At 44.2% G+C, this 21060-nt stretch overlaps 1 protein-coding gene across 1 annotated transcript in view; it reads left to right on the top strand.

Moving 5' to 3' along the window:
• COL23A1 (collagen type XXIII alpha 1 chain) overlaps positions 1-21060 on the top strand; it is a 406477-nt gene that overhangs the window by 175708 nt on the left and 209709 nt on the right. The gene's annotated exons all lie outside the window — the stretch shown is intronic.

The raw sequence follows: 21060 nt of genomic DNA, 5'->3' as shown, positions 1-21060 counted from the left end.
CACACCAAGTCCAGACCCCCTGTGTCCTTCACTACCAAACTTTGAACTTTCTGAACTAGAAAATATTCTGTGTGCAGAATTTTAAAAGTATCATTATTTAGTCATATCTTAGGAATAGAGAAAATGATATTTAAGCAATTGTATTAATTTGGAAGTCATTTGCACAACTATACAACAAATAGGCTTGAGAGCTCAATTCCTTCCCTACATTTTAATAATCAAATGTAAGTTAAGAATATATTAAAGTACATTGTTCAGAAACCTTTTGATGCATAATATCATACAATACTTGATATTTTTGAAATGCAAAACTTGAAATGCAGTTGAGGTCAGCATTTTGGACTCTTTCCCCCTCCAATGCAGTTTCTTTTTTGAATATGTAAAGATGGCCTGAGTTTTTATTTTAGAGTACATTCCACTGGGCTTTTGCTTTGAGAACTGCTATGATACACAATTGACTGGAAAATAATATTGTAACAAGTGGTAACTATTGGTCATCTACAACTCAGCTTCCAAGAATGTCTATTTTCACTTTAAAATTTCAGAATTCAGGAACAGAATGCAGATGCTATGATGTTAATTATTTGCTGCATAAGCAAGTAGATTTAGCAGTGCTTCAGTAGTGAAATAAGTTCCTGTCATTAAATTTCATTGCAAGCCAGGGCTTCACATAATGATTGTTCAGCCACAGCTGCTGGGATTAAAATGAGAAGGTCTTGGAAATACCATAGCTACATAGCATTTCTATGGTGCCTTTCATCTTAAGCACGTTACAAATTGCATAGATTCAGATTAGTTGCCTGCTAACAAAATGTAGTGGTGCAAGAACAGTCTGAAAGAATGGAACAGCTGCTGATATCCATACATGTTACTTTGATGAGGTGGCAAATAAACGTAAAAATGGTGTCTAGAGAGAGCATCAAATGAAATGCTTTGGGAAGAGCTGGAAGTAGTAACTGTCTGTATTTAACCACAGTGTCCCATGTTCGGTTACATGCTTTTAAAGCCTTGCATCTCAAAATGTGAGCAGCATTTCCAAAGTGAGCTGTCTCTCCTCTCAAACTTTTCCTGGTTTTCTGTTTCTTCTCAGCTTATTCAGATATAACTTCAGTCACTAAAACTCTAAGCATGGCAAGAGTGTGGTAGCTCTTGAATAAATGTGCCTCTTTCTACTTCCCTCCTCTCTCTCACTGCTTGAGCTTCGGTTATAAGGTGAAGGGAACCTTCTGTACAAATCACAATACTCTGTCTGAGATGCTTGTGCGTAGATGCATGAGCTAAAGTCCTATTGTCCATCTCACTGTGCGTTACAGAATCTGTGTATTATCTGACCAGAGAGCAAGGTAGAGTGCTGAGTAAGACACAAGCAGCTGTAATGATTTAAAGTGTTACTTCACCAGTTTAATGATTTAAAGTGTTACGAGACTATGTCCCTTTACATGTTGGCAAGTTCCAGAAGAGTAAGGGGAGTAGAAGAGGGGGATAAGTGAGTGAGGTGATTGGTTGGTGACAGAGTGTGTGGGCAGAGCTTGGATGTGTGTGAGGGGAGAGGGGGAGGGAGGGGGGGAGAGAGAGAGAGAGAGAGAGAGAAGGCAGTCAGCTATTGGTCATTCTGCAATGTGCAGAACCTGAAGAGGCAGGTTTCTCATTAGAATCCTACATAGTTCTGTGAAGGCATTTAGGGTTCCTAAGGACAAAGGAAGTAGACAATCTGGCGGCCATATTAATGACTTGGTTGGGAGAGTCAAGACCTCATATTGTCAAGTTTTACATGGATATGAGAGATACCAGCTGACAGAAATCTGAGTGCAGGGAAGAAAGGAGAATCTGTGTGTGAGGAGTGTTTGTGAAGGGAAGGATGAGTTACCTCAGTCAGAAATTATTATTATGCATTGCTCTAAGGAAATAAGTTACTGAACATCTTGAAACCAGTACTCTTCTTGAACAAATAGTTTTATTTTGTTCATGGTTAACTCAGAGTCAAAGGCTGTTGAATACCAGAGTTGCATCCACAGGACCACATAGTCCAATGAAGGAGCCTTATAGCTTGGGCATAATACTGTGTGAGGAGTTAATTAATGGGATTGAAATTAAATTCCTGGTGGCAGCGTTACATACCTACTAAGAAAAAGAGAGGGAAATATCAAGAAGTTAAAGATGCACCATATCCAAACAAATTATAGGAGTGTGCTTGTGACAATTAGCCATAAGGTTATCCTATTGAGAAAGTGTAGCTTTTCACTTTCATTCAATCAGGATCTTAATCCTCTTCAAGTAGCACCACACACCAAGCAACAGGCCTTCTCTCTCTCCACAGACTAACTCCTGACTTCCTCACCCATAAACTTCCTTATCTTATTCCCCAACCACTCTTTTCTATCTAGCTGGAATCCTAAGGCATTCAGAATCAGGTTTATCTGATCCAAGCTCCATCTAACACCATTCAAAGCAACTGCCTGACTTTCCTGTTTCTGAATCAACGATCACAGAAATCTTTGACAAGGTCCAAAGTCACAGATACATTGTAACTTTGTAGAGACAACTGAAGTACAAACCATAGGACCTCAATAGTTACATACAGACCTTTCTTCACCGTTTCTGAGTTCTTTACAGTCATCATGTTTACTACATTTTGGTAAAGTTGAATGTAATCAGATGTATTTTAGATTTCAAATTATCTCTTATCTCGTAGAAACTGCATTAGTGGTGTCTACTAAGAAAAATTTGATCTGCAGCTAATATAATTACACCTTTTAATATTGAACTCGAGTGGAGTCAGAACTGCACAACTTTGTTCCTCATAGAGCTGAGTCAGAAATGATCATGTGTCAGTATGCACAGAATGTTGTGTGTAAGTTGGAAAACATGAATTAAAAATAGCGGTGTTTTCCACATGCAACTGGCTGGAGCCCTGAAAAGGAGCACATCTGCTGAAGCTGAGAATATGCTTCAACTTTTGGGTATTTTAGTACTACATGACCTTAAATGATGGGTGGGGGGAGTCCTTTTGGTCATCTCTACACTTTCTCCCCTCCAAATATTTTACTGATGTTCTTACTAAGCTGATAAAATTACATATTCATTCATTATAAACATATAATCATTCAGCAATAATCAATCATTAGATAAACTTCTGAGACCCACCTTCCACTCATGACAGGACTCCTGCTCAAGCTGTCTTGTACTATGAACAGAACACTCCTCTTAGGAAACGGGTGCACCACAACATTTTCTTGAATGCCTCATTTGTCTCTGTGTAGTGCTAATAATTTAGTAACAGAGGGGAAGGATTAGTCTAAACCAGAGGTGGGGTCCTTCATATATTAAATTGCAGTTCCCATTACCCCTCTCCATTGCAGTGGACTGATATGATATGATGATGCACTATGTGTTGGAATCCAGCAACATCGATTCTGCACTCTTCATCTAAGCAATGTGTGCTGTTGAAGTAGCAATACAAGCTTTTCTTTGGTTTCTTGGAAATGTGAAATTGCTGAAATGAAATCCTCATGAAGAATACTAACCACACTATTAATCTGAAAACAACCATATTAGTTGCTTCCCAAAACATGTTCTTGATAAAGAATTAATTAAAATGCACTTTATAAAATTACAACTTTAGAAAATATTCCAAGAGACTACATACAATTCTCAGTATAGAAAAATGGACTTCTTACATTGTTCTTTTTGCTGTTATTGTTGAATGTACCCACACCAAGGTTGCAATTCCTTCATTTTAAGCCTTTGATTACAATAAGACTTACCAGGGACAAACCTATTTATTGGTTTTGCTTCTGTGTAGTTAAGGCCTAGAAACTGGGACATATATTAACTCATTCATTAATTCAATTTCTATGCCTGAGTGGTTTGCAACACATAAAATACAATATTAAATGCAAAAAGCAATATTAATATTAAAAGCATTAAATTTATCATAAGAAATTTAAAACAGAATTAAAACACATATTAAAAATTACAATAACCTATATGAACTAATCAGATAACCTGTTAAAGCAGCTGGCAAAGCCCAAGTAAACTAATTAAAATTCTCTGAGGTAGAGGACAGTCTTAACCTAATGCTGAAAGGATGTTAAAGTTGGTGCCAGATGGACCTTATGGGGAGGTCATTCCACATTACATTCATAATGTCAAAAATAGCCATGTGTAAGGTAAACTTTGATTGGTGAGATTTGAATTCTGAAACTCCACTTGAAACTGATGGAAAAGAACTAGAATGTGTCTCTACTGCCTGTGTGCATATGCCACATCCCATGGGTCCAGCCTGCCTTAAAAACAAATTGAGGCTAGGGCTGGTAAAGGACAACTGTCTACTAAGAAAAGAGATGATTCAAAATGGGTGGGGGCCATGGAGACGAATGATCCTGAGAATGACCTTTTGTCATCACAAGTAGTTGCCAAAGTCACTCAAGCACTATATTCAGAGCGTGCAGCAAGAGCCTGGCTGACTTAAGCACTTGGAGTGATGCTTTGACTTTCAGAAATGTAGAGAAAAACCCTTGAAGTGCTTTGTATTAACTGTAGTTTTACTACATATTCCTACACATGAATGTTCCTCTATATTGTTGGGAGGGTTTTCACACCCACAGGACTTTCTACTAAATGTGGTTAAAAAGTACCCTAGGAAATATGTTTTGTTTCTCACTTTGAAAGAACACAGTTAAATGAATAGACTTTTAAGACAGAATGAAAAGATTAATCACTGACTTGCCTAAACAAAGAACCAAGGACTAATGGCAAAACAATGTTATGAATGAAAGATTGGATCTGCACTCCAAAGGAACAGAGCAAGTCAGTAATGAAAGATGACATGAACAACAACAGCATAAGACAAAGAGAGCCCCACTTGTCTATACTGCTGCACGTGACCACCCTTTAGCACACATCCCCACATTGACCCCATGTAAATTGAACATGGCTGCATCCACCCATATAATAGTAAGAGTATAACTTTGGCAGCTGTACTTTACTATATGTATTTTTTATTTTTATTTTATTTATTAAAACATTTTTATGCCGCCCCATTCGCCGAAGCCTCGGGGCGCCTTACAACAATAAATAAAACCACATAAGTTAAAATATACATATGAAATAGTCATAATAATTTAAAACACACAATATAAAATAAGCCGCCCTGGCCAGATAAAATTCAGTAGTATTAACATTTAAAATGTTGCTTAAATAAAAAGGTCTTTGCCTGGTGCCGAAAAACAAATAACGACGGTGCCAGGCGGACCTCTCTGGGGAGCGCATTCCATAACTTAGGTGCCACCACTGAGAAAGCCCTCCTCCGAGTAGCCAGCCTCCTAATTTCTCTCACGGAGGGCTCCCGGAAAAGGGCCTCGCCCGCCGATCTCAGGGGGCGACTGGGCATATATGGGTGTAAGCGCTCCTTCAGGACAAGCTTGGTCTGGTGCATAACGAGCTTGCTCTTCTGGCATTCTGTCACTTGGGATGGAGCTGTTAGAAATTTATAGCATTATATATCACAAGCGCTCACACTTAAGTCTGTGGATCTCAACTACATTTCCTGGAATGTTGTTTTACACTCAGGTAATTTGGAAACCTAAGCACTAAGACTTGCTATCTATGACATCTTTTGAGGATGCCTTCTAATCCAACTGATATTTTACCAAATATACACAAGCCCTATTGGTTAAAGGGTTAAAATAAATGTGAGTCCCACCTCCTCCTTTCATCCCATTCATCACCCTTGACTTGTGGAGGATGACTGTCTAAAGAAGGGTGCCTCCAATGTCTGTGGACGCTCTTCACACAATTACAGGTGCTGATTTTCCTTTTTCTTGATAAAGCACATTGATTGGGCCTGGCCTGAAGTCAAAGACTAGATTGAGTTCAAAGTATGTATTTGTATTTAATTTTAAAACTTGCTTGCACTCTATTGCTTAATTTCCAAGGTGATATATGATGAAATCAGAACACTAAAACAGTGAAGAAGATGGGTCATCCATGAGGAAAAACAGTATCTGCACAGCCTTAAAATAAAGTTATATTAAATCAGACTATACTTCTATTAGAGACAAAGGGTGCCATTCAGTGCAAATAATGGCAGTCTGGTTGGTGCTGGATTGTAAATATGCTTCTGATCTTTGAACTCACTATTGTATAATCTAATTATAGCTGCTATAATTGGCTTAAATCCAGTGTCATTTCTCACAGTATGCTCCTTTTACTGTTAAGTAGAGTTGGAATGCCATAACAAAAATGGAATCCCTTTGAAAGAGAGCTAACAAGTATCATGTAGTATTAGTGATGTGACACCTTAACCTTATATAATGTATTTTCACTTCTGTCTCTCTGCCATGAAATTTTTGTCCTTTCAAGGTGACTTCTTCAATGATCTGGTCTATTTTTCCAGCTGCAGATCTAGGGTAACAGACTTGATGCAAGGAACATGGAACAGTTTTTACAAAGTCTTTCTTGGAAGGTAAATAATGTTTAAATTAACTGGGCCCAGCTTGATATATTTTTGAAATATAAAGCTAGACAAAGGGAGAGAATGAGAGGATGGACAGAGGTAGAAGAGATAAGCATAAGAAGGAATAAGAGAAATAACAGGCCAAAACACCTGTGGGCAGTTGTTGCCCACTCGTTTTTTAATTTAGCCCTTGGTCTTCATTATGCCACCAGAACCCAACCAAAGACCATAATATCTATCTGTCTGTCTGTCTGTCTGTCTGTCTGTCTGTCCAATTTCTGTAACACCCTGTAGCTTCCTGAGTGGTTTACAACAACAGATCAAAATGCAATGTAAAATATGAATAGCACTAAAAATCATAAAAAGATTACCATGCAAACATTCAAAACCAAATTTAAACAATATGTAAAGGGTGGAATAGCTCTTACAAATTAAAGCATATGACCTATTTAACCAGCTCAGAAAGCTCCAATAAACTAATTAAGTGTCTTGTGGTAAAGGACAGTCTTAACTTGGGATACTGATCGACTGCAGGCTAAACACAAGTCAGCAGTGTGACGCGGTGGTCAAGAGGGTGAACGCCTCTCTTAGTTGCATAGTCAAAGGTGTGGCTTCCGGATCAAGAGACATATTGCTGCCACTCTATATGATTCTGGTGTGCTTGCAACTGGAGTATTGTTCAATTCTGGGCTCTACAAGAAGGATATAGCCAGGTTGAAATCGATGCAGTGTTGGGCCACAAGGATGGTGGCTCGATTGTGGGGGGGGGGGGGCAAGAGGCAAGACTGGATCCCAGGAAGTACTTCCTGACAGTTAGGACCTCAAATGTATGGCCTCCATGGGAGGTGGTTGAAGCCCCATCAGTGAGGGCGTTCAAGGATAGGTTAGACATGCACATGGTAGGCATGTTGTGAGTGGAGCCTGCTGGAGGCCGGGATCAGACCAGATGGCCCAGGAGACCTCTTCCAACTCACTCTGTTTCTGTTTCTAACCTGGACCCACAGGTGTGCAGTTGGCAACCTTTTCCTGTCAAGTGGCTGCAGGATGCGGAAAAGGGGCATTGCAAGAGTGAAGAAATTGTTTAAATTGGCATTTAATTATTCCATCTGGTTGTCAGATTGGGGATGATGGCCAGAGGACAAGTGGAGGTCCACTTAGAAACATAGAAACAGAGTCAGTCAGAAGGGGCGTCCCAAGAAGTGCTCTTTGCAAAAATGCACTGTGAGCTGTGGGCCATGATCTGAAATCAGGGCCTGGGGTCAGCTGTGCAAACAAAAGACATACTGGACAAAAAGCATTGCAGTGGCTTTCACAAAAGGGAAGCCAGTACAGGGAATGAAGTGAGCTATTTTCATGAAAAGGTCAGTCACCATGAAAAAAATGTCCTTTTTTTGCCAGAAAGAGGCAAGTAAGTGAGAAAATCAAGGGAAAGGGTATGCCAACAGGAGGGGGCGGGCAGAGATAGATACCAGAAGCTACAACCTGGTGGTTTGCAAGAGGACTGTTTAGCACACTGGCAAGTCTTGCAGGAATGAGCAGGTCTTGGTGCCATGGTGCATGTGTGGCCACCAGATATCACACATGATCCTGTGTAAAGTCTTGTAGATTCCAAAATGATGGCAGAAGGGGCATCATGGCATTGGTAGAATACCAGTGCCCTCTGGGAAGGAGGAATGTAGAGGCAATGCTGACAATACAGTAACCCTTCTGTAAAGGAAAATGAAGAGTCCTTGTCCCTGACTTCTAGCATCCTCCTTCTAGCCAGCACAAAGGGGTCCACCTGCTGGGCCAGGTGTACCTTGGCCAAACAGGAACAGATAGGAGTAATGGCAGCTAAAGCCTCAGGGCATCGAATGAGAGTTGGAGCAGGGCATGGCTCCATGTTGGAGGGAAACTTAGTGCCTGAGGTCTTCCCCTGCTCTTCCTCCTCCAAGTCTCAGTCAGAAAGCCTTGGGAATATATGCCAAGAGCAACTGACTTTCTCGTTTCCTACAGTGTCTGGGTAAATTGTGGCTGGGAGAGGCATTCCATCAGGTATTGTGGTCTCAAGCCATGTAGATATTTATATGTTAAAATCAGCACATTGGATTGAGCCCAGAAGTATATAGGCAGCTAGTGCAAGTCGGCTAGAATGAATTGGAAGTAAGAACAGTCTGGACCTATTTTTAATCTGGCCACCACATTTCGCACAAGCTGCAGGTCCTGAACATGATGCAAGGGCAGCCCCATGTAGAGATCATTGCAGTAATCTAGTTTAGAGATTACCAAAGTGCAGATTACTGACAGCAGCCCATCTCTGGCCAAATAAGGACATAGCTGAGCTCCAGGTGAAGCTGGTAGAAGGTACTCCAAACCACTGAAATCGCCTAGGTGTCAAGTGACAAAGATGGCTCAAATGGAATTCCCAAGATACAAACCTGTTCCTTCAGGTGGAATCCCATCTAGAACAGGTTTATCTCTCACCTTCTCATCAGAAGGACATTAACAGCATCCCCCTCTTGTCTGGTTTGAGCTTCAGTTCGCCAGCCCTCATTCAGTCCGTTGTTGTAGCCAGCCACCCATTTTAGCATATTCACAGCCTTGCCGAATGAGGATGAAAAAAAGTAGAGCTGTGTGTCATCAGTATACCGATGGCAATCCACTCTAAAATTCCAGATGACCCCACTGTGCAGTTTCATGTAGATGTTGAATAGCATGAGGGATAAGGCCAACCCCTGAGGAACTCAATACTGGAGGGTCCAAGGGTCAAAGCTGTATCTCCCAAGCACCATCACCTGTAGTTGGCTGTCCAAGCAGGAGTGGAACCATTACAACACAGTGCCCCCCCATCCCAACTCAGACAGTTGCCCCAGAAGGATACTGTGGTCTTGTTAGTAGCATGCATTATTTTTGCCCATGTTCATGTTCTCAAGTTGTTGACTTCATTATCACATAATGACAACTCCTGAATTGTTTAACCCTTGGGTTTGAGCACACCGTCTCCCATTCACTGCCTGCTTCTGCTTTGCTTCTTGTTTAGTAAACAGTTCAGGAATGTTTTTGGGTTGTTTGCTACAACATTCATGCCCAGTACTATGGGTTGTTGAGGAAGAATCAACCAAGGCTTGCCCATGGTTTGTTGTTCAATCAATCTTTAGTTTCCCTTTCAACAAGCCAAAGTGTCAGATTTACATTTCACGTCAAACAAACCAGGAACAAGGCTGCTTAGTACAGCTAATAGATATTGCTGTGGTATTTTCTACCATTGTTGGCTTTATTGTTGCACAAAAATAGGTTTGTTTATATCTGCAAATGATCTTTCTACATCTCTTGATATAAAATATATGCATGAGCTGAGTTTATTAAAATTATGGTCAATGGCCAGTTAATATAGATGATGCAGAAGAGGAAGAAAAACTTATTATATGGCGATAGGCTACCTTCTGGTGGATTTGGAAAAAAGAGGATACATTTACAGTATGAGATAACAGTTAAGTTCTGAGGCACTGTTGGACACAGGAAGACAGTAATTTAGGGTGGTGGGGAAGGGGTAGGTGCACATCTCCACACACATGTGCTTGTTTGCTTGCTTGCTTTATTTATTTATTATTTCAATGTATATGCTGCTACATTAGCCCACACTTGGGCTCTCTGAGTGGCTTACAAACAATAAAATCACATAACATTTTAAAAATATCAAACACTAGAGCAGAGGTGGCCAAACTGAGACTCAGGAGCTGCATGCAGCTCTTTGAGTTTTGCAGCTCGCATTGCACCACCTGCAGGTGCCCTCTTGTTGCTTACCGCCCACAGCCACCACCCGTAGATACCAGCTCGCCACTCTCAAAGATCCTACATTTACTGTTTGTGGCTCTTCCATTGAGCAAGTCTGACCACCCCTGCATTAGAGCATTAGCAAACATCCAAAAGTATAGCAAAATGTAATTCAATAAATTAAAACCATTATATAAAAACTGTTAAAATAAATGTTTAAAATAAGCTTTATTTGTGAATAGGACAGAAACTTGACAACAAATGTGGCCGCCTTTGTCATGTCACATTACATTTAGCATTCAATTGGTGGGCTACTATTTTGTTCCTCATTGCTAACTCCTAGCTAAATAATCATTGTATCCACTGAGCTGCCTCAACATAGTGCAGGAGCGGTTGTAGCTGACAAGTGGAAGGGAAAGAGAGGCACTATGATGTTTGTGCAGTCTGCTTTTATGGTGCTCCCTGGGACTCTCTTACAAATGGTTAGTCTATTTCTGAACTTCCATCTAGTCTTGAGAAGTTCATCCAGTCATCAATGCTACAAATAGCACCAAGGTTTCCATCCTCGTTTTTATCCGTTTTCTGCCATCCATTAATTCTTCGAGAGCACTCTGGCCCCATAGGCTCCTATAAAAGGAGTGGTTCATCCCTCCTACTTTCCCAAGGATCCAGAGTCTTGGGGAAGGAGGGAAAAGTGAGGTCTCCCAAAATGCCTAGAAGATCCTACTTCAAAAGCTGCCCTGCCGCCCAGCCACCTTTTGTGAGCAAAGATTATTTAGTTATTTGGTCATTTGGTTTATCTTGACAACCCACCTTTTGATACTGTGAAGTGAAAGGAAAGTGAAAAAGAAGGCTCTTTACTGCCTGTGTGATGTGAGGCACTTTAGCAGTAGACACTGCCCAGATCATTCATTAGGCTGAGAAGGCTTACCATTTCAGAACTTTGCAAGTGCATACTTGCACAAGCCTGACTAAAAAATAAAAAGTATGATAAATTTTGTGCAAATTTCTCATGGTTTTTGTTTGGTTTCATTTTTGGTTTTTTAAGTAATGATGAACCAGTGACAGTCCCTCCAAATTGGGACACTTTGGACCACCTTTACCATCCAATCGCCTCTTGGGACTCTCACCTCTCCAGGATGCACAAAAGAGAAGGAAAGACAGCGTGTAGGCTCAAGGCTCATTACATCTCATTCACAAATGCTGCATTCACACATGACAAGCTATGACAGGAATGGCTTGTTGTTGTGTATGAATATCAGAAGCATGGTGAAAGGTGGCAAGTTTGTTTCTGTGAATCACTACAGAGAACCAACAGTATGTTCTAAGATTTCCACATTTCAGCATCGCTTGTCATTATGTGTGAAACCAGTTATACTGTTTTTCTGCAGTTTTCCATTTTGGCCAGTAGGCTTGGCAGCTACAGAAGCCAATTTCCACTGCCCTGTTCACCTAGCAGCAGCTGAGTTGCCAACAGAAAGGGGTGTGATTGGCTGTCTCCACATTCTCTTTCTTCCCTCTTTGATGCCCAGCCGCCATGCCACTGCCATGCTTAATACCTGGCTGGATTGTCAGGTTGCCCACGTTGCATGGTGACAGCATGCTGTCATTTCATGAGGGTCTGCCTCTCACAAGAAAGGCAGGGACATGTCCCCATCCTGCAAACCTCAGCTAGATGTGAAGTGTTGAAATATGATTTTGTTTTACTTACAAGAGTGTTCATACAAGCAAAGTGTGCAATACAGCATATATACAGCCCATCTCACTGAATCTTTTAGTACCATGTTCTTGGAAGCAGTTGTCTCAGCATAAGGCCAAAATTAACTGGGAAGCCAGAGAGATCCTCCATTATCCAAATTAGTTTATTCCGCAACAACAGGCTAAGCGAAACTATTGTCTTTTTGATATTTTTAATGTCCAAGTATTTAATATATTAGTATTTTCTTTGCCAAATAATAGAAGTCTGCGAAGTCCCTTTGAAAGTTTCTTCTATGTAACTGAAACTATGTTTTTATTTTACAAGTTGACACATCACTACACTCACCACTTTTCTTTGCTTAAAAATTGCTTTGCTAAGAAGAAAAGAGTTTTGGAAAAACTTGGCTCCATAATTTTGACCTCTTGTGTATTATTTGCAGGTTTGCACAGTTTTTAGTTGCACATTCTTCTGGTTAGCAAAGTGTTAGGTATTTGAAAAATATACAGTACTGCCAAAGCAGAACTATTCAGAACTATTAACAAAAATGGGAGGCACATTTTATTCTCTCTTTTTCCTGAACCAGGCAAAGACTGCTTTGTTTAAGGTCTCTGACTTGTAAGAGTGCCCGGTATGTTAGGTGTTGTTTTTAGTAATATTTTTCTGTAATTCTTATGTTTTTATTACATTTTCTATAATGTATTGTTTTAAGTTATTTTAATTGGTTCTATAAGCTTCCTTGCATGCTTTTTAAAAGACAGGATAAAAAATATGGGATAAGACAGGATAAAAAGATACTGTTACAATAAAATGTTTTTAACATCATCCTCCCCAACTTCATTACATGGAATTAACAGTTTTATTCGGTTCTTACTAGGTTAATGGAATGCCAATGTATCCCCAGGTTATCAGTATATATAATTTTAGTGCAGCTCTATTTTGTGTTAGAAGCACTGATTTAGAAATATGCTATTTGAAAGAAATAGTCTAATCTATGACCTATATAATCCCAAGCTTGTTGCACATTATTATGCGAAATAAATAGATAATATAGAATTTTAGCACTGAGAGAAGAATTCCCAAGAATTTTCTTTTTTAAATCCCAGGATTCTGTGTGGTCTGCAGTATCAATTCTTACTAATCTTTCATTATCCATAGGGGAAAAACCAACATATACCATATATCTGACAGCTGGAGTGGGGATATTGCTTGAGCAGCACCAATAACTTTTTAAACCTGAGGACATCTCTACAGTTCTTGTGAAATGTTTATGCTGCCATCCTTCAGCTGTCCAAAGTGTAAATTTTCTGCTGTATTACATGGCTAACCATGAGGCGATATCTGGCCCAGTTCTCTCATCTGTGGCTCCCACTGATTTTTGAAAACAAATATCTTAGCTGTTATCTGAGATACAGTTGAAACATAGAAACAGAGCGAGTCATAAGGGGTCTCCCAGGCCATCTAGTCTGACCCCTGGCTCCAGCCGGCTCTGCTCACGACATGCCCACTATGTGCATGTCCAGCCTATCTTTGAACACCCTCACCAATGGGGCCTCAACAACCTCTCGTGAAAGCCCATTGCACACCCTCAGGGTCCTAACTGTCAGGAAGTGCTTCCTGGCATCTAAATGGAACCTTGGCTCCCTGAGCTTTGCTCCGTTGGAGAGCATCCTGCCTTCCTCTGCAGGGGAGAACAGGTCTCTACCCACCTCCATGTGACATCCCCTCACATACCTGTATGTCGCCAACATATCCCCTCTGAGTCTCCTCTTCTCCAGGCTGAAGAGACCCAGTTCCCTCAGTCTCGCCTCATACCACATCCCCTGCAAACCGGCCACCAACCTTGTGGCCCTACGCTGCACTGACTCCAACCTGGCTATATCCTTTCTGTAATGAGGGGCCCAAAACTGAGCACAATACTCCAGTTGCAGGCGCACCAGAGTCATATAGAGTGGTAGTAATACCTCTCTCAATCTAGAAACCACACTTCTGGCTATGCAACCAAGGGTGGCGTTCGCCCTCTTGACCACTGCATCACACTGCTGACTTATGTTTAGCCTGCAGTCAACCAGTACCCCGAGGTCCCTTTCACAAGTGCTGCTCTTCAGCCACTTGTCCCCTAACCTGTACTTATAACACGTATTCCTATGCCCCAAGTGTAAGACCTTGCATTTATCCTCATTGAACGCCATTCTGTTGTCTCCTGCCCACTTCCATAGTCTGTCCAGATCCTTTAGGATCTGGAGTACCTGCTCCGCAGTTGTGGCCACTGCTCCAGTTTTAGTATCGTCTGCGAATTTGATCAGCAGACTGTTCACCCCTTTCATGTCGTTGATGAAAAGATTAAACAGGTTCTTCGTCGTGGCCTCTGTGCATCACACATATGGGGTGCTGCGCCTGTGCAGTACCTTTGGCCGGAAGATTACAAGCTAATGGTTTATTTTGGCGGGAAAGCTCCTCTCCCCCTTCCCCACAGCCTATAAAGAGTGGAGCGCCCGCCATTTTGTTCAGTCTTTGTGACCGCCGTTCACTGTGCCTCATGCCGCTTTTGACTATCGCTTTGATCATTACTCGTAGCCTATTTTTCCTTCCTTTTACTCCCAGTTTTATATCCCTGATAGTTCTTGTTAGCTCTTGTTATTTCTACAGTTCTTGTTAGCTCTAGTTATTCTGCAGTTCTATTGTTCTACCATTCTACTTCTCTACTTTCTTCTTCTAAAAAAAAAAAAAAACCCAAAAATATATTCTTACCCTCTGCACTGTCTTCTTTTTTCTTCTTCTTGCAATGGCGCAGTGAGTGGCCTTCCGCAAATGTGCGGAATGCAGGTCGAAGATGTCACCATCTGACCCACACGACCTATGCCTCCTCTGCTTGGGGGAGGGGCATAGGACCAACAAGTGCTCCCATTGCCTGGCCTTCTCCAAGCAGGCCAGAAAAAATCGGGAGAACCGCCTCCGGAGGCTCCTGTGGGATCAGGCTCTTATGCAGTCTGACCCACTGGTCGCCTCTCCGAAGCCTGGCCCGGCTACGGTGGTCCCGCCCTCGCGCCCTTCGGACGAGGGTGCCTCTACTTTGAGGGCCCCACCCGCTTCTCCCAAAAAGAAAAGCGAGAAGTGCAAGCACGCCGATGCCAACAAATCGGCCAAAAAGGCCAGGAAAGAGAAGCCTTCTAAACCGGCCCGAAAGTCGAGGGATCCAGACCGGCCCCGACACCATGTCTCGGGTTCAATGGCAGCGTCAGTACCGGCGCCAACCACCGTGCTGACTCCACCCAATCCAGTACTCCAGGCAGCCATGAGGATCACCCCTCAAGGGTCTCCCCGTCGTGTGGCTGACCTCCCGGCCGAGCCGCTTCCATCTCTCCAGCAAAGGTCGATCTCTGACGGGAAAATTCAGCACTCTCTCCCCAGGGCTAGGTCACCAACGCCTATGCCCATGGCTACACTGGAGGCGGATGTGGTCGAATCCCCTCCCAGGGCCCGCTGGAGTCGCTCCAGGGAAGAGTGATCTGAGCAGCGATCCGAGCGATTCGAGGACTGGCGTCACTCCTACTACCCATCTTGGGGTGAGCCATACTCGACCGGGTACTATCCCGCGCCGAGGGATCGGTCCCCACCACGCTCTTGTGATCACCCGCTGCTGCTGGATCCAAGACGCACGTTCCCGGTGCCCCGGGAGGAAAGCAGCCGGTCCGTTTTGCCAGTGGAGTCTTCTTCTTTGGCCCCTCTGTACTACAGCATGGACTCCGACGACTCTGACGTTGATTCTACCTCTCCGACGTCGCAGTGACCTCCCAGGGCCCCGCATCACCGGATGAGTCGCACGTTTCTTTTGCGGAGCTGATGTCCAGGCTCGTCCAGTCCCTGGACATCGACGCCGTCCAGCGGCCAGGACCGTCTACAGATAAGATCTATGACGTCCGCGGGGAGCAGTCCACCACCATCGTCCTGTCCTTGATCACCACCCTACGGCAAGCGATGACCTAGTCCTGGGACTTGCCCTCTCACCCTCAACCAACATTGCAGAGGTACGAAACCATGTACCAGGTTTGGGAGGAGGACATTCCATTCCTCCTCCGACACCCCAAGCCAAACTCGGTCGTGGTGGAGTCCTCCCAGGGAAGAGAGGCAAGGGGTCACACCGCTCCGTGAGATAAGGAGGGCCACAAGATCGACTCCCTGGCCAGGAGGGTCTACGCAGCTTCAGGCTTGGGGCTGCGTATCTCAAACTATGAGGCGACGGCGAGATACCAGTATTTTATAATGCAACGCCTCCACAACGTCGTCTCGGCCCTCCCAGACCAACAAGGCGAATTGGCCAAAGTCTTGATTAAGGAGGCGATGCACGTCGCGGTGCAACGGTTGTCCACAGCCAGGCACCATGTGGACACTAACTCGAGGGCGTTGGTGCCGTTTCTCTTCGTAGGCATGCGTGGCTGAGGAGCGCCAACTTCCCCGAAGAGACCAAGTGGCATATCGAGGAAATGCCCTTCGATGGGTCCGGGCTTTTCCATTTGAAAATGGACCATAAACTTAAAAAACTTCATGAGTCCCGCATGACGGCCCGACGAATGGAGCTCCAATCGCTTCCGAGGCCATGGAACCGTCCACCCTACAGACAGCCTTATCATCCCAGGCAACAGCCTCAGCACAGGCAGCAGCAACAGCAACAGCAGCAGCGCCGTCGACAACAGCCCCAGCAATGCTACCAGCAGGGCTGCCGCCGATATGATGACAGGAGGCAGCATTGACGGGACTGGCAAACCATTCCTCTACCCTATCCTATACCCACCCCCCTCTCATCTGGGGACCGGCTGCGAAGCCGACTCCCCATTTGGGGGTCCATCACATCTGATGGATGGGTATTATCTATCATACAGCACGGCTATAGGATAGAATTCGATACCGTTCCTCCATCGAGTCTGATTCAGTTTACATCTTGCTCACCAGTAGTGCTCAATGAAATACAACAACTTCTTCGTAAAGGAGCGATTCGTCAAGTAACTCAATATGACGGCCTTCACGGATTCTATTCTAGATACTTTACAGTTCCCAAACGGGATGGTGACCTACGTCCGATTTTAGACTTACGTGGTCTGAATCGATTCATCGTGACGAGGAAGTTTCGAATGACCACCCTCCAAAATATTTTGCCGTTGCTTAGGAAAGAGTATTGGTTCGCCTCATTGGACTTGAAGGACACCTAGTTTCATATTGCAATCCATCCCAAATATAGACGTTTCCTTCGCTTTGTTGTTGCCTCCAATTTCTACGAATTCATGGTTTTACCTTTCGGTTTGGCTACCGCTCCGAGAGTGTTTACTAAATGCATGGCCCCTGTCTGTGCTTATCTACACCTCCAGGGCATACAAGTTTATCCTTACCTTGATGACTGGCTCCTAGTCTCCAGGTCCAGGGAAGCGTTCCTCACTTCCATCCGTATTACCTGCGCCTTATTGGACGACCTGGGCCTTTGCATTAATACTGAGAAATCTTCTCTCCTTCTGGTACAGAAGCTTATGTTCATCGGAGCCCACTTGGATTCGACGTTGGAAAAGGCGTTCCTCCCTTGGGACAGACAACTGACTCTCACTCGCCATGTTCATCGGATGCGACGAGACAGATTGGTTCCGGCGAAGTCCATCCAGAGGCTTCTAGGACATATGGCTTCTGCTGTTGCAGTGGTGCCACACGCCAGACTGCAACTCCGTCCTTTGCAGCTGTTTTTCAACAAAGTGTTCCACCCACAGAGGGATCCACCATCGAAACTCCTTCGAGTCCCATCCTCGGTCCTCCATTCCCTACTATGGTGGTCGGTTCCGACCAATCTGACTGTTGGGGTCCCCTTCTGGCCCCGAGGCCCATCGATTACAGTCCGTACCGACGCGTCTCTTCTAGGTTGGGGAGCAATATACTCCGGCCTGTATACTCAAGGCACGTGGACTCGTCAAGAATCCACGAATCATACCAACTTCCTGGAATTGTTGACCGTGTTCAAAGCCCTATGCTCTTTCGAAGATGTTCTTCAACATCAGGTTGTTCAGATAATGTCGGACAACATAGCCACTGTTTTTTATCTGAACAAGCAAGGTGGGACAAAGTCTCCAACCCTGGCCAGACTTTCTATGCAGATCTGGGACTGGTGCATTTCGAGAGATATTACAATAATAGCAGTCCATCTGGCCAGTACGGACAACGTGGAAGCCGACCTTCTCAGCAGGCGCATGCTCATCTCTCACGAATGGGAACTGGACCCCCAGGCACACGACGACCTTTTCCATCGCTGGGTGTTCCCTGACGTGGACTTATTTGCCACACACCAGAACAAGGTGTGTGCGACTTTCTGTTCGAGAGCAGGAATCGGACACGAATCCCTAGGGGACGCCTTCATGATTCCATGGGACAATCTGAATTTCTATGCCTTCCCACTGATTCCGCTGGTGATGAGAGTCATAGCGAAGATTGTTTGCGATCGGGCCTCAGGGATACTAATTACTCCTTGGTGGCCACACCAACCCTGGTTTCCCACACTGCTGGACATTTCTCACGGGGAATACCTACATCTTCCACCGCTTCCGTTCTTGATAACCCAGAGAGACGGCGCACTTCGCCACCCAGATATATTATCATTAAAACTAACAGTGTGGCAAATCCGATAGCTGTCTTCGCTACGTCTATACCAACCACTACTCCAAGGGGTTCGAATCCGACCTTCGAATCCACTACTGTCCTCATTACGTCTACACCGACGACTACTTCAAAAGGTTTGAACCCTACTTTCGAACCCACTACAGTTGCAAGCTCCGAATCTGCTGGGGACGGCACTGCACCAGCACTGTCGGATCCGACTACTGTGCCATCGAATCCGACAGCCTTTCATCCGGACAGTCAATACATATTGGACTCCACTTTAAAGCCTTCTACACGGAAGTCTTACGAAGCTAAATGGAAGCGTTTTTCCACCTTTGCTGACTCTCGTTCATTCTCTCCATTTACATCATCGATACCTCAAATTCTTCAGTTCCTCCTGGAATTACACCACTCTGGACTGAAACCATCTTCAATTAAAGTATATACGGCGGCCATTGCCTATCATCAGGGTATGGTGGACGGTTCATCCATTTTCTCCCAACCTATTAAAAGGTGTTTGAAGGGACTTTATAATCTGAACCCGTCGATCAGACCAGTAATGCCCACCTGGAGTCTCTCTGTTGTTCTGCAGGCGCTTACGAGAGCTCCTTTCGAACCATTGGCAACAGTCAATTTACGTCTTGTCTCATGGAAAACAGCATTCCTAGTTGCGGTTACCTACACTCTGCACGTAGACCCACCTTATCTCAATTTTCACAGAGAAAAGGTTGTCCTGCGGCTTGATCCATCTTTTCTGCTTAAGGTATCCACACCCTTTCACATGGGGCAAGATATTATTTTACCTGCCTTTTTTCCGGCTCCGTCTACTCCGTTAGAAAGGACACTACATTCACTTGACATTTGGTGCTGTTTAGCATTCTACAGATCCAGGACTGAGTCTATCTGACGTTCACATAGACTTTTCATTAAATATGCTACCAGGGGCCAAGGAACCCCTGTCACTCTGCAGAGACTTTCTAAGTGGATAGTTCATACCATCACCTTGTCTTACCAACTGGCCAATATCGACTTGCCCACTACCCCTCGAGGCCATTCGACTAGGGCTCTGGCTGCCTTATAGGCCTTCGCATCGGGAATACCGATTGACGATGTATGTAGAGCTGCTACTTGGGCGAATCCTTGCACTTTCGCCAAACATTACCGTTTAGACGTCCGTGCTCAACAAGATTGTTCCTTCGGCAGAGCCGTTCTTTCATCTGTTCTTCGTTGAGGACACCTTCCCTCCTCCATTATGGTAAGCTTGTTAATCTACTCATATGTGTGATGCACAGAGGCCACGACGAAAAAAAGCAGGTTGCTTACCTGTAACTGATGTTCTTCGAGTGGCCATCTGTGCAGTCACACAACCCACCTGCCGGCCCCGCTCGGTGTTGGTGAGTGGACCTTTGTCGTTGTTGAATGTTATCATTGTTTCTTGGTACCGATATTCATTGTTCTCTTGGTACCGATACTGTTCACGGTAGAACTCGTTTTACAAATCATTTTTTCCACATGAGGGCGTCCATTCGGTCGTCAAAGACTGAACAAAATGGCGGGCGCTCCGCTCTTTATAGGCTGTGGGGGAGGGGAAGCGGAGCTTTCCCGCCAAAATAAACCGTTAGCTTGTAATCTTCCAGCCAAAGGCACTGTGCAGGTGCAGCACCCCATATGTGTGACTGCACAGATGGCCACTCGAAGAACATTAGTTACAGGTAAGCAACCTGCTTATCAGCCCCAGGACAGATCCCTGGAGGACCCCGCTTGTCACTGGCCACCATCCCGATGATTCCCCACTAATGGTTACCCTCTGCTTTCAGTCAGTCAACCATGCCCTAATACATCGGACAGTGCTTTGATGTATCCCAAAACTCCTCAGTTTCTCCACCAGGATATCATGGGGCACTTTGTCAAAGGCCTTGCTGAAATCCAGGTATACCACATCCACTGCATCCCTCCATCTAGCCATCTCAAAACCTTGTCATAGAATTTCACAAGGTTTATCTGGCAGGACCTGTTTTTGTGAAAGCCGTGTTGTGTGGCTGTCAGCCTCCCTTCCCTATCTAGCATCACTAGATCTCTCTCTATTATGAGCCTTTCCATTGTTTTTCCTACAATGGACGTAAGGCTAACAGGTCTGTAATTTCCCATGTCCGTTCTACTACCCTTTTTGAAAATTGGGACCACTGATGCCACCCTCCAGTCCTCTGGAACTTCACCCGTTCTCCACAAGGCCTCAAAAATGGAGGCCAGCGGGCTTGAGAGAACCCCTGCCAACTCTCTAAGTACTGTCGGGTGTAACCCATCAGGGCCTGGCACCTTTCTAATGTCCAATGCCCTGAGAAGCCCCTTGACTTCTAGGAGGGTGACTCTAATCTGTGCCCCTAAGTCCTCGACCTCATCTAATCTCCTGTGTGGATCTCCCCCGTCCAGCTTTGGGGAGAACACAGAGGCAAAATAGTCATTTAGCATCTGTGCCTGTTCCCTCATATCAGTCACTGGATCTCCTTCCTCCTTATTTAGTGGT

The sequence above is a fragment of the Varanus komodoensis genome, unplaced genomic scaffold, assembly GCF_004798865.1.
Source record: "Varanus komodoensis strain SLA01 unplaced genomic scaffold, ASM479886v1 scaffold7_3, whole genome shotgun sequence".
NCBI lineage: Eukaryota > Metazoa > Chordata > Lepidosauria > Squamata > Varanidae > Varanus > Varanus komodoensis.
This window is presented reverse-complemented; position numbering and strand designations above follow the sequence as displayed.